Here is a 14774-nt window from a genome sequence, read left to right as displayed (position 1 = left end):
ATTGACTTATTTAGTTTGGACTCCTCGCTGATCAAAGTCATTTTAATCATTACGCTTGATTTATTTTCCTGCACGCTACGTCCATTTGATATTCTTGGTATTTTTCCTGGGACTTCTTTAAATTTGCTGACTGAAGTTAACTTCCACCACTGTCCATTCTATTTTCACTGCATCAGTTAGCTACCTGAATTCAATTTGTATGAAACGACAGTTACCTGCATTCATTGGTTCAACATACACAAGTATGTATTTCAATGTTTTCTTCCAGAAAGTTTTAAACCTAATGAAAAAATAATAAAGACATAAATAAATATAGAATGATGTATATGAATAAAGAATGAGAATAATAAAAAATAAAATATTAATTGTAAAAGAAGCCACACTGATAAAAAAAAAATGAAAAAAAATAAATACACTAAATTAAGCAAGAGCCAAAAATATAAGAAATGATAAATAACTGGTCTCATGCAAAATCTTAAGGTCTGCTACTCAATAAGTCTAAATGCAATGCACTCTCTAGGGCACTAAAATGAACATCATATCTGTGGTAAATGAGACCTGGTTCAAGGCTCCAGAGACACCTGCAATACCAGGCTACAACTCTTACCATATTTTTTTTCACCAAACCAGGACAAAACACTAAAGGTGGAGGAGGTCCATATTCACCAAGGATATTCACACACCAGGCTAGTTGCTCAATACAATGCATCTGAAATTCTTCAGGTCTAACACAGGTAAGACTGCAATCCAAACAGTACCTGCTACATAAGACATAGCCCAGGGATCACTGCAGTGGCTAAGCTTGTCACAAGCATACAGAAGTGACCTAAGGTCTGGAAAGTGCCATCACGCTCTGGCAAAGATAACAGATGCTTTCATGGAGACAGCAGAGTGCCCACCTATGAAATAATTGAGGTCACATGTATGTATATGGATTTACCCCACAGCTACCTTTACATGTGTAATGCACATACAGTTGTCATTGTGATATGTCATACACTAGAAAAAAATCAAAACCCACTCCACATTGAACAACGGTGTCACACACCTGGAGCACACACACACATGCACACACAGTCAGCAAGTGAGAGATTCAAACTTCTTCCTAACTACATTATGGTACCACAGTAGTATGCATTTACATGACGCACTATACACATTACTGGGATTTCACCTTTCCACAGGTATATTTGTAGGATGGTGACATCATCAGACTTGTCAAAGATGAGTATACCACTTTTAAGGGGTGTGAGTATTCTCCAAAAAGGTTGCTCCTCCCCAGGGAGACACACACACACAGTTGGTAAGGGCAGGATTCAAACCCCTACCTAATGACATTATGATACTACAGCAGTACGCATTTACACTACACATATACACATTACTGGGATTTCACCTTTCCACAGGTATATTTGTAGGATGGTGACATCATCAGACTTGATAAAGATGAGTATACCACTTTTAAGGGGTGTGAGTAGTCTCCAAAAAGGTTGCTCCTCCCCCGGGAGACACACACAGTTAGCAAGTGCAGGATTCAAACCCCTACCTAACTACATTATGATATTACAGCAGTATGCATTTACATGACGCGCTATACACATTACTGCAATTTCTCCTTTCCACAGGTATATTTGTAGGATGGTGACATCATCAGACTTGACAAAGATGAATATACCACTTTTAAGGGGTGAGTAGTCTCCAAAAAGGTTGCTCTTTCCCAGGGAGACACACACACAGTTGGCAAGTGCATGATTCAAACCCCTACCTAACTACATTATGATACTACAGCAGTACGCATTTACACACTTTATACACATTACTGGAATTTCACCTTTCCACAGGTATATTTGTAGGATGGTGACATCATCAGACTTGACAAAGAGGAGTATACCACTTTTAACGAGTGTGAGTAGTCTCCAAAAAGGTTGCTCCTCCCCTGGGAGACACACACACTCACACACACGGCAAGTGCAGGATTCAAACTCCTTACTAACTACATTATGATACTACAGCAGTACACATTTACACGACACACTATACACATTACTGGGATTTCTCCTTTCCACAGGTATATATGTAGGATGGTGACATCATGAGACTTGACAAAGATGAGTATACCACTTTTAAGGGGTGTGAGTAGTCTCCAAAGGTTGCTCTCCCCAGGAGAGACAGACAGACCACAAACACACACACACACACACACACACACACACACACACACACACACACACACAGTTGGCAAGTGCGGTGTTCTTAATCCAAACTAAGTACGTCTTTACACTTCAGCAAGCAATATGGAGTTACAGGGTGCAATACAGACATTACTTGCTGACAATTTGCACAAAGGTTTTTTCACATTTGCTAACCTCAGCAGGCTTATCATACTAGGTGTATTGTGAGTGTATTGTATGCATAGGCCATGACCATATCATATATGGGTTGATGCACCACATGCTGGCACACACAGAGTCAAACCGGTGGCTAAGCTCTGTCAACCCAAAACTGGACAATACAGTCAGGAGGAGTAGGGTCATACAACCACAACACCAACTGTCTCACATAGGCCTACAATATAAGCACCAGCAAAATACACATTACCATACTTGTTGAATACAAATATTGATCTGAAAAAGAGAGAGTGTCTTCCTAAGCAGACAAGCAAGCAACATGCACCTCCAAGCACATGCCAGAAAACACATAATACACCAAAGGCAGTGTGCCTCACAACAGGCTCTAAGGCAAAACAACATACCCAACACACTAGTAATAGGTTACTTCATATTTAGGCACACAGATGTTCCACTCACTCGGCTGGACAAGAGGAAGGTTACTGTCAGTTGTCTGTCAGGTGCTATGATCCGCCACATAACACAAGTATTTATATCACTCCAGAACAGATACATATATGACGTGTTCTTTGTACATGTCAGTGTGAATGATCTGAGACATACCTCCCAGGACAACATGACAGGAGATATATAGTAGCTCTATGATCATGTAGCCCAGGCTGGTATGACCCTGACCTTGAGTAGCATCTTACCTTCACCTACATGATACTGCAATATAACAGAAAGATGATAAACTTCAAAAATTGGCTGAGCTTCTGGTGTCATTCAAAGGGGATCCAGTCTCTGTCTCTTGTGATGACATGATAGACAAGCCTTGTTGCTTCGCTACAGATGGTTTGCACCTGTCGCCCCTATGCTTCTGAATACTGGCCAAGGCTCTTGCTGTCCCCATATTACCTTTTTTAGGCAAGGCTCAAAGGTTCATAGGTAGGTACTAGGCTATTGGCCCTGAGGTCTATACAAGCCCAGCCAAAAAGGTACCCTGGCTTTTGTCACCCAAGAAATTTATTTTCCTGTGCCACTGTCGAGCAGAGACACAGAAGTGATCCCCAGGGTGGAATTCCTATTTCCCATCCAATCATCAAGATTTTTCTTGAAGAGTGCTAATGAGGAGCTTTGTTTGATATAGATAGGTAGTTTATTCCGGAGTATGGGAAGTCTCTGGGACAGGAATCTATTCCTCCAGCATGTTCTGTTTATTGTGGTGACAAGGTTTAGGTCCCTAGAGTGTGTAGGTTCATAGGTAGGTACTAGGCTATCTGCCCAAGGGCATTTATAAGCCTACCCAGAATATGTTGGCTTTCACCTCCCTTTTAAATTAGTTTCCTGGGCCTCTGTCTAGCAGGGCCACTGAAGTTATCCCAGGGGTAAATTTACAATTTCCCATCCACTCATCAATATTCCACTTGAAGAGAGTCAGCGAGGGGCTCTGCCTAACATCAACTGGGATTCTATTCCAGAGCGAGGGAAGTCTCTGCGACAGGAATCTATCCCTCTAGCACATCCTGTTTATTGCTGTGCTGAGGTTTAATTCACTGGAGCATGTGGCTCTAAGAGATTTGGTTTTCTTGAGGTGGAGCATGTCCATTAATTCCGGATTGGACATGTACTTATACGTCAGGCATAGATCACCTCTGAGCAGGCAGTAAGCAATCGAGTAGAGCTGGAGTTTCTTTAGTCGAGCTGCATAGGGCATCTCTTTGAGGCCCATGATCCTCTTGCTGAGGTACTTCTGTGGTCTTACCAGTTGTTGCATGTGCCGAATAAGGTACATACGAAATGGGGCATTGTACTCTATTATGGGCCTAATGAGTGATGAGTAGAGGGGCACAATGACCTCTCTTGATCTAGAGGTCAACCCTTTCGTGATTTGGTGGGCTACATATAAGGAATTTCTAACCACTTTGGCAATGTGATTATCAAAGGAGAGGTTACTATCTACCTGGGTCCCCAGGTCCCTAATTACATTTTCCATACCTAGTGGATTACCACCTATGTGGTAATTCGTGGGCACTTTGTTTTTTCCAAAGGGGATGACTATGCATTTTTTGGTATTCAGTTTGAGGCCATGGTTTTGACACCAGGTATCTGTCTCTGTAAGACCCTTCTGGAGGATGTCTGTGTCAGCCAGAGAGTCGATTATGGCCCCCAGTTTGCAGTCATCTGTGAACTTGGTCAGCCATAGTCCTCCCGTGCTTGCCTGTACCTCAGAGAAGTATATACTGAACAGGAGGGTTCCCAGGACCGAGCCCTGTGGGATGCCACTTGTGACTAGTTTAGAGTCAGACATGGCACCCGCAACTCTGACCATGTGTGTTCTATCCATGAGCCAGTTGGCCACCCATCTCGTGACATAGGGGTTAATGTTCAAGCTGGTAAGCTTGTCTATGATGCCAGAGTGGGGAATGGTGTCGAAGGCCTTAGTGAGGTTCAGGTAGGCTGTGTGGACTATCTTCCCTTCATCTATGGCCTTGGTAACTGTTTCAAAGAAGTCAACTAGGTTTAGGAGGCAGGATCTGCCTTTAACAAAGCCGAATTGCGTAGGGTCCAGTGTCTGGAGGTTCGCAATGTCTCTGTTTATGAGTTCCATGATAATTCGCTCCATAGCTTTGCAGACCAGGCTGGTCAGGCTTATAAGGCGATAGTTTCCAGGTTCTGTTGTAGCACCACCTTTGTGGAGCGGGATGACTATTGCTGTACGCCATTCTTTGGGTACATAGCCTGTGGTAAGGCTGAGTCTGAACAGTGAATTTAGGTGAGAGTTTAGTTCCTTTTGGAGCTTGTGTAAGACGCAGCCTGGGACACCATCCAGTCCCACTGATGCTGTGTTCTTAGCTTTGGAGAGGGCTGTTTTTACTTGCATGTCCATGATGTCTGGGGCTCTGCATTCTTCTGTAATGGACACGGGCCCTTTTGGGAGTGAGGGGGGGTGAAGTTTGCACTGAACTTGTCCGCCAGGATGTTGGCAGTGTCAGTTGGTTCAGTGTATTTTTTGCCATTTTGCAGTAGCTCAGAGCATATCTGAGAGTTGCCACCTAAATGTTTGATATAGCTAAAGAAGGCTTTGTGGTCATCTTTAGATTCCTTGTCAACTTTTCTTTAGAAAATGGCCTTGGATGATTTTATGAGTGATCGTAGTTTGCTAATAATGATCAGTGATGCCTTCCCTTTTTGGGATTTTGCTCTATCATGTAGTAGTTTCCTCCTTCTGTTGTATAACTTATTTATGGCCAAGGACCAACAGACTGGTTTCCTCTTTTTGGAGGAGTGAGTCTTGGTTTTACTTGGGATGGCTCGATCCATGCATCCCTACAGATGCTCATAGAATGCACTTGCAAAGGATTCTGCTGATTGGATAGCATTATCCTGTAGCAAGGGGGCTTTGAAACTTTCCACTTCGGTCTTGAGAAGTGTGAAGTTTGCTTTTGAAAAGATTTTCACAGTGGTTTCCTTGACTGGAGGTGGGGTTGGGATGTGGCTGTCCAGTGTGATTATTTTATGATCTGATCTTACCAGCGATAGGTTTACCTCTGGTGTGGAACACTGATCCCCCATGTTGGTGATGATCAGGTCCAGTATGTTGTCACCTCTAGTGGGCAAAGTGACCAGCTGTTCCAGGGCGTTTAAGTGTATAAACTCTAGGAAGCATTGGGCAAAGGAGTTTGTACTTGAGTAATTCTCCCAGCCAATGTTTGGGTAGTTGAAATCTCCTAATATCATGGTGTTTGGTAGGACCTTTATATTTTCCAGTGTTCTCAGGAATGCTGAGTGAGGGTCCTGAGACAAGGTAGGTGATCTGTAGCAGGCTACAATCTGATAAGCAGCTTTGCCCACTGTTAGTTGCACTTGGATGGTCTCTGAGGCCTCGTGCTGTGCCACTAACCTGGAGGTGTGGGTATCCTTTATGAAAATGGATACACCCCCTCCTTTTGTATTTCGGTCTGGGTTTTGGGGCCGAAGCTCGGAGGGATTGGGATTTCTTTAAGTGGAGCATGTCCAACAGCTCTGTGTTTGACATAGCTTTGTATGTTAGGCAGAGATCAGCTCTGAGTAGGCGATATGCGACAGAGTAAAGCTGGAGTGTTTTGAGACGGTCTCTGTAGGGCATCTATTTGAGGCCGCTAATCCTCTTTGTGAGGCATTTCTGCAGGCTTTCTAGTTGTTGTAGATGTCTTGGGAGGTACATACCAAAAGGGGCATTGTACTCTATAATGGATCTAATCAGTGATGAGTAGAGGGGAGCTATGACCTCTTTTTTTCTTCATGAGAAACGTTTTGTGATGAGGTGTGCCACGTAGAAGGATTTCCTGACTACTGTGGCGATGTGATTGTCAAAGGAGAGACTACTGTCCACCTGTGTCCCAAGGTCTCTTATCACACTGTCAGTGCTAAGTATACTACTGCCTATGTTGTAGTTCATGGGTACAGAGTTTTTACCAAAGGGGATGACAATGCACTTTTTGGCATTGAGCTTGAGGCCATGGCTTTGACACCAGGCATCTCTCTCAGTGAGGTCCATTTGTAGGATGTCCACATCGTTAGTAGTTTCGATTATGGCTCCTAGTTTGCAGTCATCTGGGAACTTCATTAGCCAAAGACCTTCTGTGTTAGCCTGTACTTCAGAGAAGTAGATACCAAACAGGACAGGATAGAGGACTGAACCCTGTGATACTCCACTTGTCACTGGTCTGAAGTCGGACTTGGGAGTCTGCTACTTTCACAGTGTGGGTTCTGTCAGTGAGCCAGTTGGCAACCCATCTTGTGACATAGGGATTCATGCCTAGTTTAGTGAGTTTATCTATAATTCCAGAGTGGGGGATGGTGTTGAAAGCCTTGGCAAGATCTAGATAGGCTGTGTGAACCACCTTACCCTTGCCTATGGCTTTGGTGACTGCTTCAAAGAAGTCTATCAGGTTTAGGAGACATGATCTGCCTTTTACAAACCCAAAATGGTTGTGGTCCAGAATTTGGAGATTACCAATGTCTTTGTTTATAAGTTCCATGATGATACGTTCCATGGTCTTGCAGACCAGGCTCATCAGGCTAATGGGGAGCTAGTTCCTGGGGTCCGTGGTGGCTCCCCCCTTGTGTAGTGGGATAACTGTCACTGTGCGACATTCAGCAGGCACAAAGCCTGAGGTGAGGCTATGATTGAACATGGTACTTAGGTGTGATACCAGTTCATTCTGTAGTTCATGTAGAATGCAGCCTGGGATGTTATCTGGTCCCATGGATGTTGTGTTCCTGGCTTTGTAGAGTGGTTTTTACCTGTGCAGCCATGATGACAGTAACTTTGCATTCTTCCGGTATAGAGATGGGCTCTTTCATGGGTGAGAGGGGGGGGTAAAGTTAGCACTGATCCTATCTGCCAGATTGTTGGCAATATCAGTTGGGTCTGTATATTTAGTGCCATTGTGCTGTAACTCAGAGCAGATCTGAGTGTTGCCATTGAGATTCTTGACATAGCTATAGAATGCTTTGTGGTTGTCTTTAGAATCAGTGGTGATTTTGTTTTCATAACTAGCTTTGGAGGATTTTATCAGGGATCGCAGCTTCTTACTGAGGCTGACCAGGGAGCTCCTCCACTCATGGGATTTTACCCTCTTTTGCAACAGTTTCTTCCTTCTGTTGTGCAGTTTGTTTATGGCAGGGGACCACCAGATTGGCTTCCTTTTCTTGGAGGATAGCGTCTTGGTTCTATTTGGGATAGCACAATCCATGCACTCATGTAGGTGCTTATAAAGTGCAATTGTGTAGGATTCAGTAGTCGTAACTGTATTGTCCATCTGCATGGGTGTCCTGAAGTTCACCACTTCTGTCTTAAGAAGCATGAAATTGGCTTTGGAGAAATTTTTAACATGGTTTTCTTAATGGAGGTGGGGGCAGAATGTGGATATGTAGAGTAATTAGTTTATGGTCAGATCGGACCAATGAGACATTGACTTCAGGTGTAGAACACTGGTCACTCAGGACAAACCAAACACCGTAACCAACACAAATAACCACAAAGTGAGCTAAATGCTACTCATTGCCAGAAGTCTCAACCCCCAAATGTACACACTAGAGGCACTTCTCAGTATGGAGAATAACGATATCTGTGCAGTAGCAGAAACCTAGTTCAAGGGTCCAGAAAGCACACCAGCACTACCAGGATACTACTCATGCCATACCTTCCAGCATCACAACCTGGGTCATAGTACATAGGGTGGGGATGTATCCATATTCATCAAGGATACCTACACCTCTCTCTACATGCTCTCTACAGGATATGTACCCATAGAATGTTGCATAGCAATTCTTCCCGCTCCACAGGGGTGGGGCCACAAAAGACCCTTGGCATTCATGCACTATGAGCCTGACAAGTCTGATCTGCAAGGCAATAGAGCGAATCATAATGGAAGTCAACAATAAAGACATTGGGAACCTTCACACAGTTGAGCACACCCAGTTTAGCTTCATCAAATGCAGATCACGCCTCCTAAACTGGGTGGATTTCTTTGAGACAATTACCCAGGCTACAGATGATTGAAATGAGCTCCACACAGCCTAGCTATACCTCGCTAAGGCCTTTGACACCATTCCCCAGTCAGGTATCATAGATGAACTCACCAACCTGGGCATGAATCCATACACCACAAGATGGATTGCAAACTGGCTCACAGATAGATCCCACAAATTAAGAGTTGCTGGCTACATGTCAGACTCTGCACCAGTAACAACTGGTATCCCCCAGGGTTCAGTCCTGGGGTCCCTCCTGTTTGGTATAGATTTCTCAAAAGTACATGCCAACACAGGAAGGTTGTGGTTGACTAAGTTTGCTGGGAACTGTAAAGTGTTTGCCATAATAGATTTCCCAGATGACACAAATATTCTCCAGAAGGGACTCTAAGACAGATGTGTGGTGTCAGAATCATGGCCTCAAGCTCAGTGTGGAAGAATGCATAGTAATTCCCTTTGGTGAAAACAAAGTACCCACAAACTACCACATAGGTGTTACCCCCTTAAAACTGATAAGGTAATAATGGATCTGGGGACACAAGTAGATAGTCATCTTTCCTTTGACAACCATGTTGCCAAAGTGATTGGGAAATCCTATGTGGCCCACCTAATTGGCAAAGGGTTTGCATCAAGATCAAAAGAGGTAGTGGTGGCCCTCTACTCTTAAGTCATCAGACCCATCATGGAGTACAATGCACCATTTTGGATGTACTGGACTAAGCATATCCAGCAGCTGTAGAGACCACAGAGGTACCTCACCAAGAGGATTACTGGCCTCAAACAGTTGTGTTATGCAACACAACTGCTAAAACTAAATCTGTTCTCCGTTGCGTACCGCCTACTCAGAGGCACACTCTGCCTAACATACAGAGCCATGTCCAACACATAACTGTTGAACATGCTCCATCTATGGATAACAAAATTGAGTCACACTACACACTCCAGGGATATGAACCTCATCACAACAATGAATACAACATGCTGGTGGGATAGAGTACCATCCCAGACACTTGCCTTACTGTGGAACAGAGTCCCAATGTACATCAGGCAGAGCCCGTCACTAGCACTCTTCAATAGGAACCTTGATGAATGGATGGGAAACAGATAATTCACGCCAGGCATCACGTCAGCAGCCTCACTAGAAAGGGGCTTAGGGTACTAACTATTAGAACTGGGGCTTAGGAGACTACCCAATGGGGTGGTGAAAGCTGCACAACTTGCCTAGGCTGATATATGCCTTTGTGAATATAGTCTAATACATACCTATGAACCTATGTGACAGGTACATGTCTACCGATAGTAGATGTGTACTTCATTGTACAGTCATGTTGTACAGCAGGCACATGGACCACATACACTGTAATGCTTACAGATAGTGGTGGCTGTTATGTACAGTGGGTGAGATGTGCACCTCATGTCTTTTGTGCCACTGGGATGTGTGCTGGGTGGGACAGTCCTGGATGGCTCCCTGTCATGGCCACCCTCTTACACACATCTCTGCCTATCCATTTTTGGCTTATTATACTGTGTTCCCCCTACATATATATATATATATATATATATATATATATATATATATATATATATGTACATAGGTAGGTAATAGGCTATCTGCCTGAAGGCATATATTAGTATGGTAAGAGTGTGCAGCTATCACCACACATGGGGTTAGTTCCCTAAGCCTCTGTGTAGTAGAGCTGATGAAGCGATCCATGGTGTGACAGTTCAGTTTCACATACACTCATCAAGGCTCCTCTGGAAGAGTGTCAGTGAGGGACTCAGCTTAATGTAGGTTGGGAGCCTGTTCCAAAGCAAGGGAAGTCTGTGAGTTAGTAATGTATCCCTCCAACATGTTCTATTTATTGTTGTGATGATGATATCCCTAGAGCATGTGTCACAGTGAGCTTGGGTTTACTTCAGATAGCGCATATACATCAGTTCTGCGTTGGACATGGACCTGTCTGTTGGGAAGAGATCGCCTGAGTAGACAGTATGCAACAGAGTACAGATTGAGTTAAATTCAGTCTTGTTGCATGGGGCAACTTTGAGGCCAGTAATCCTCTTGTTGAGGTACTTCAGTGGTCTTTCCAGCTACTGAAGGTGCCTAGTCAGATTCATTGTAAGTGTGTCATGATACTCTCTGATGGGTCTGATGACTGATGAGTAGAGGGAACCTCCTTTGACCTAAATGCAAAGACCTTGGCAATTTGTGGGAACACATAGCATGATTTTCTAACCACTTTGTGAATGTGTTTCTGGAAGTAGATATGACTATCCACATGTGTCCATAGATCCCTTATTATTACCTCCATATTTAGGGTGTTGGCACCTATGTGGTATTTGTATGACTGTAGCTCGAGGCCATAATTTTGACACCACATCTGTCTGACTGAGACCCTTTTTAAGGATGTCTCTGTTGTCCCAAACATCCATTATGACAACCGTTTTGCAGTCATCCACAAACTTTGCTAACCATAGCCCTCATGTGTTTGACTGTATTTCTGAAAAGTATACACCAGACAGGTGGAGTCCCAGGACTGAGCCATGGGGGACAGCAGTTGTTACCAGCTTGAACAGGAGACCACAACTCTTACCTTGTGGGATCTATCTGTGCCCCAGTTGGCAATCCATAAGATGGCATACATGTTTATGCACAGGTTGTTGATTTTGTGGATATGACATGTGTGTGGGATGCTGGAAAAGATCTTTTCAAGGTCTATGTAGGCTGTGTGTAGCTCATTTCATTGTTGTATGCCCTGGGTGACTGCCTTGAAAACTGTCTATCAGGTTTAGGAACCATGGTCTGCCCCTGACCAAACCAAAATGGCTAGGGTTGGATGTTTGTAGGCTCCCAATAGCTCTGTTTATGAGTTCCATAATGATGGACTCCATGGCCTTGCAGATCAGGCTTATTAGGCTTATAAGACAATAGCTCCCATGGTCTGCTGTGCACGAACACTTGTGGAGTGTGCCAAACATTGCTGTAACCCATTCAACAGTTTCACATCCTGTACAGAGGGTGAGTCTCAACAGACTGTTCAGGTGCAGGGTCTGTTTGTTTTTGAGTTCACATATGACACAGCCAAGGAAACCATGTCATCCCATAGACACCATGTTTTTAGGTTTGGATAGAGCTGTTTAACCATTGTATATGTGATTTATGGGTTTTCAAAGTCTCCAGATATGGTAATGGGCCCTTTTGTCAGTGAGAGGGGGGTAAATATGTATGAACCTGTCTGACAAGATGTTGGCGATGTCAGTCATGTACATGTATTCATTTACACTTTGCACTGACTCAGAACATATGAGTTTACATTGATATTTATGATATAGCGAAAGAAAGCTTCATGGTTCTCTATGGACTCTTTGGCAATATTTTTTCCAGAACATGGCTTGGATAATGTTAGGAGTGCTCACTGTTTCTTGATGATACTGATCGGAGATTTATTGATCTTCTGTGGATTTTCACTTTCTTTGAACAACTTAAGTACTTGTAGTACATAGTTCAGTTATGACAGGGGTCCAATATATTATATGGGTCTGTTTTCATATCACTGTGTGCGCAAGGCAGGATTGGTGAATAGTGACAAGTGTCTGGAGTAAGAACTGCAACTGCCAGATATGTGTGGCCCACTGCTGTACTCAGACATGGCCTAAGTGTGTGAGCATGCCCAGTATGACTTTTCAGTATGTTGTTGATTGACATTTGCTTCGTTTATTTAAGTGTGTGAGCATGCCCAGTATGACCTTTCAGTATGTTGCTGACTGAAATGTGCTAAATTTGTTTAAGTGTGTGAACATGCCCACTATGGGCATATATACTATATGTGTGTGAAAAATGAAGTTGGTTTTTACTTCAGGGCTCACCTTTGTGTTGTACATCGACAGGAAGCACACTGTGCCAGCAGGGCTTACATGAGTCAATTTGCATAGACTTATCAACATTTCTACATACAGGGGGGACAGCTGTTATTTGTACATTTCTACCTGGGGTGGGCACACCTGATTGTTACTGTGGGTGTACATAGGATGAGGGATTCACCTGACACATACACATTTGCTAGGCCTGCACTGCTATGTCAGGTACTCCATTTCAGTCTGTACTGTTGCCTATCGTACTGACTTGAGGCATACCACTGTACTACAGACCTTAGCTTCCAATTACACGCATATTAGTTTGTGACTTTATAGCCTACCCAACCCACATCACACTGCCTGGCCTGCTGTTATCTGTCTGCATAGGCCTGGGGGGGAGGTTACTCATATGCCTCTTCAGAGGGCATGATACAGCATTTATTTGTGTTTGCGTTTGTCTACAATTGTCCTGCTGGCTGTGACTGTTAGGTATGTGACCCCCCCCCAACTGGTATGTGTGAGTGACTTAAGTTGTGTCTGTGCCAGTGAAATGCTGTCATGGCTTAGTGGTTCAGTACTGTGACTATAGTGCACAGTATCCTGAGTTCGAGCCCTGTCACTGATTTTTATTTTCCTGCTGGGCAGACCTGAATGGTTAAGGAACAGTAAAGCAAGTGTGAGCGTGTTTACCCAACTTTGCTCGACTTTGCCCAACATTGCCAGACGTTGCGCTGGTTAGGACGGTGCGCAGCTACGCACAATTGTATTTAAATATGCTCAATACTGGTAAAATGTGCTTAGCAGTGCTTTATATTGCTTAGAATAGGGCACTCATGCCTCAGGAGGTGCTGCAGGGCTGCCTCTGTCGGATGCACATAGTACACTGCCTACACATGTTTGAAAACAGGTAGTGTCAAGTTAGGCATCCCTTTTACTGTATGTGCGAGTCCAAGAGAGGTGTAATTTCCAGGGTTCCTACTAAGTCAGTGTATGTGCTATGCGTTGCCTCTTTGCCAAGGCCAGGGCATAATGGGCATGCCTCCTTCTGCCTACTGGGTCAGGCTCAGGTTGTTCCTCCTCTGAGTCTCGCTGTGCCTGTGCAGGCCTTGGCAATGGTGGGGGGCTGTTTGGCCCTGTCCAATGCTGTTCCTGCTGCAACTGTTTCCGCGGGATCATATTGTGTAGCATGGCACATACCATGACAATTTGGGTACATGTAGTTGGTGAGTACTGCAAGGCTCCACCAGATGTGTCCAGGCACTGGAACCATGACTTGAGCATCCCAAACACATGCTCAGTTATGTTTCTTGTTTGTTCGTGTGCCTCATTATGGAGTTTTTGTTCGGGTTTGTGTGCATTTCTGATGGGTGTCATCAGCCACGGCTCCAGTGCGTATCCAGCATTCCCCAATGGCAAATCTCTGGTACAGCTGCGTCAAATGCCAGATGTGGGAATCGTGATAGCTTCCAGGGCAGCCAGCACACACATTCCTTATTATGCCTTGGCCATTGCACATGACCTGGCAGCTGATGGAGGGGAAGCCCTTGCGGTTGATGTAGACCCTACCCCGCTCACCGGGTGGTGCTTTGATGCATATGTGTGTGCAGTCTATTGCACCCACTACCTCAGGGTATTCTGCTATTTGGTGGAAAAGATGCATATTGCTGGCCAATGCCTCACGGGAATTGGGGAAATATATGTGCTCACAGACATGTGCTGACATGGCATCCAGGAACTGGTGGAGTACCCTGGATGGTGATGCCTGTGAAATCCCCATCATATCACCAGTTGGTCTCTGGAAGGTACCTGTATCTAGTATTCTTATGCCAACACATACCTTGGTATCCACTGGGATGGGTTCCCCTCTGTTGGTTCTGTGTGTGAGGCATGGCCGGCACAGCTCAACAATTTGTTGCAGGAGGTCTCTGTCCACCCTATATCGCTTCACTATCTCCAGCTCATGTAGCCCCTGGTAGGTTACCCTGGGTCTGTACACTCTTCTCCGTCTCCTCACTGTGGGTTGTTCAGCAGCATTCACAACATCACAACATCACAACCCTCAGCACCTTGCAC

Source organism: Protopterus annectens, chromosome 4.part1, assembly GCF_019279795.1.
Source record: "Protopterus annectens isolate FY-2018-M chromosome 4.part1, PAN1.0, whole genome shotgun sequence".
Classification (NCBI taxonomy): Eukaryota; Metazoa; Chordata; order Ceratodontiformes; family Protopteridae; genus Protopterus; species Protopterus annectens.
This window is presented reverse-complemented; position numbering follows the sequence as displayed.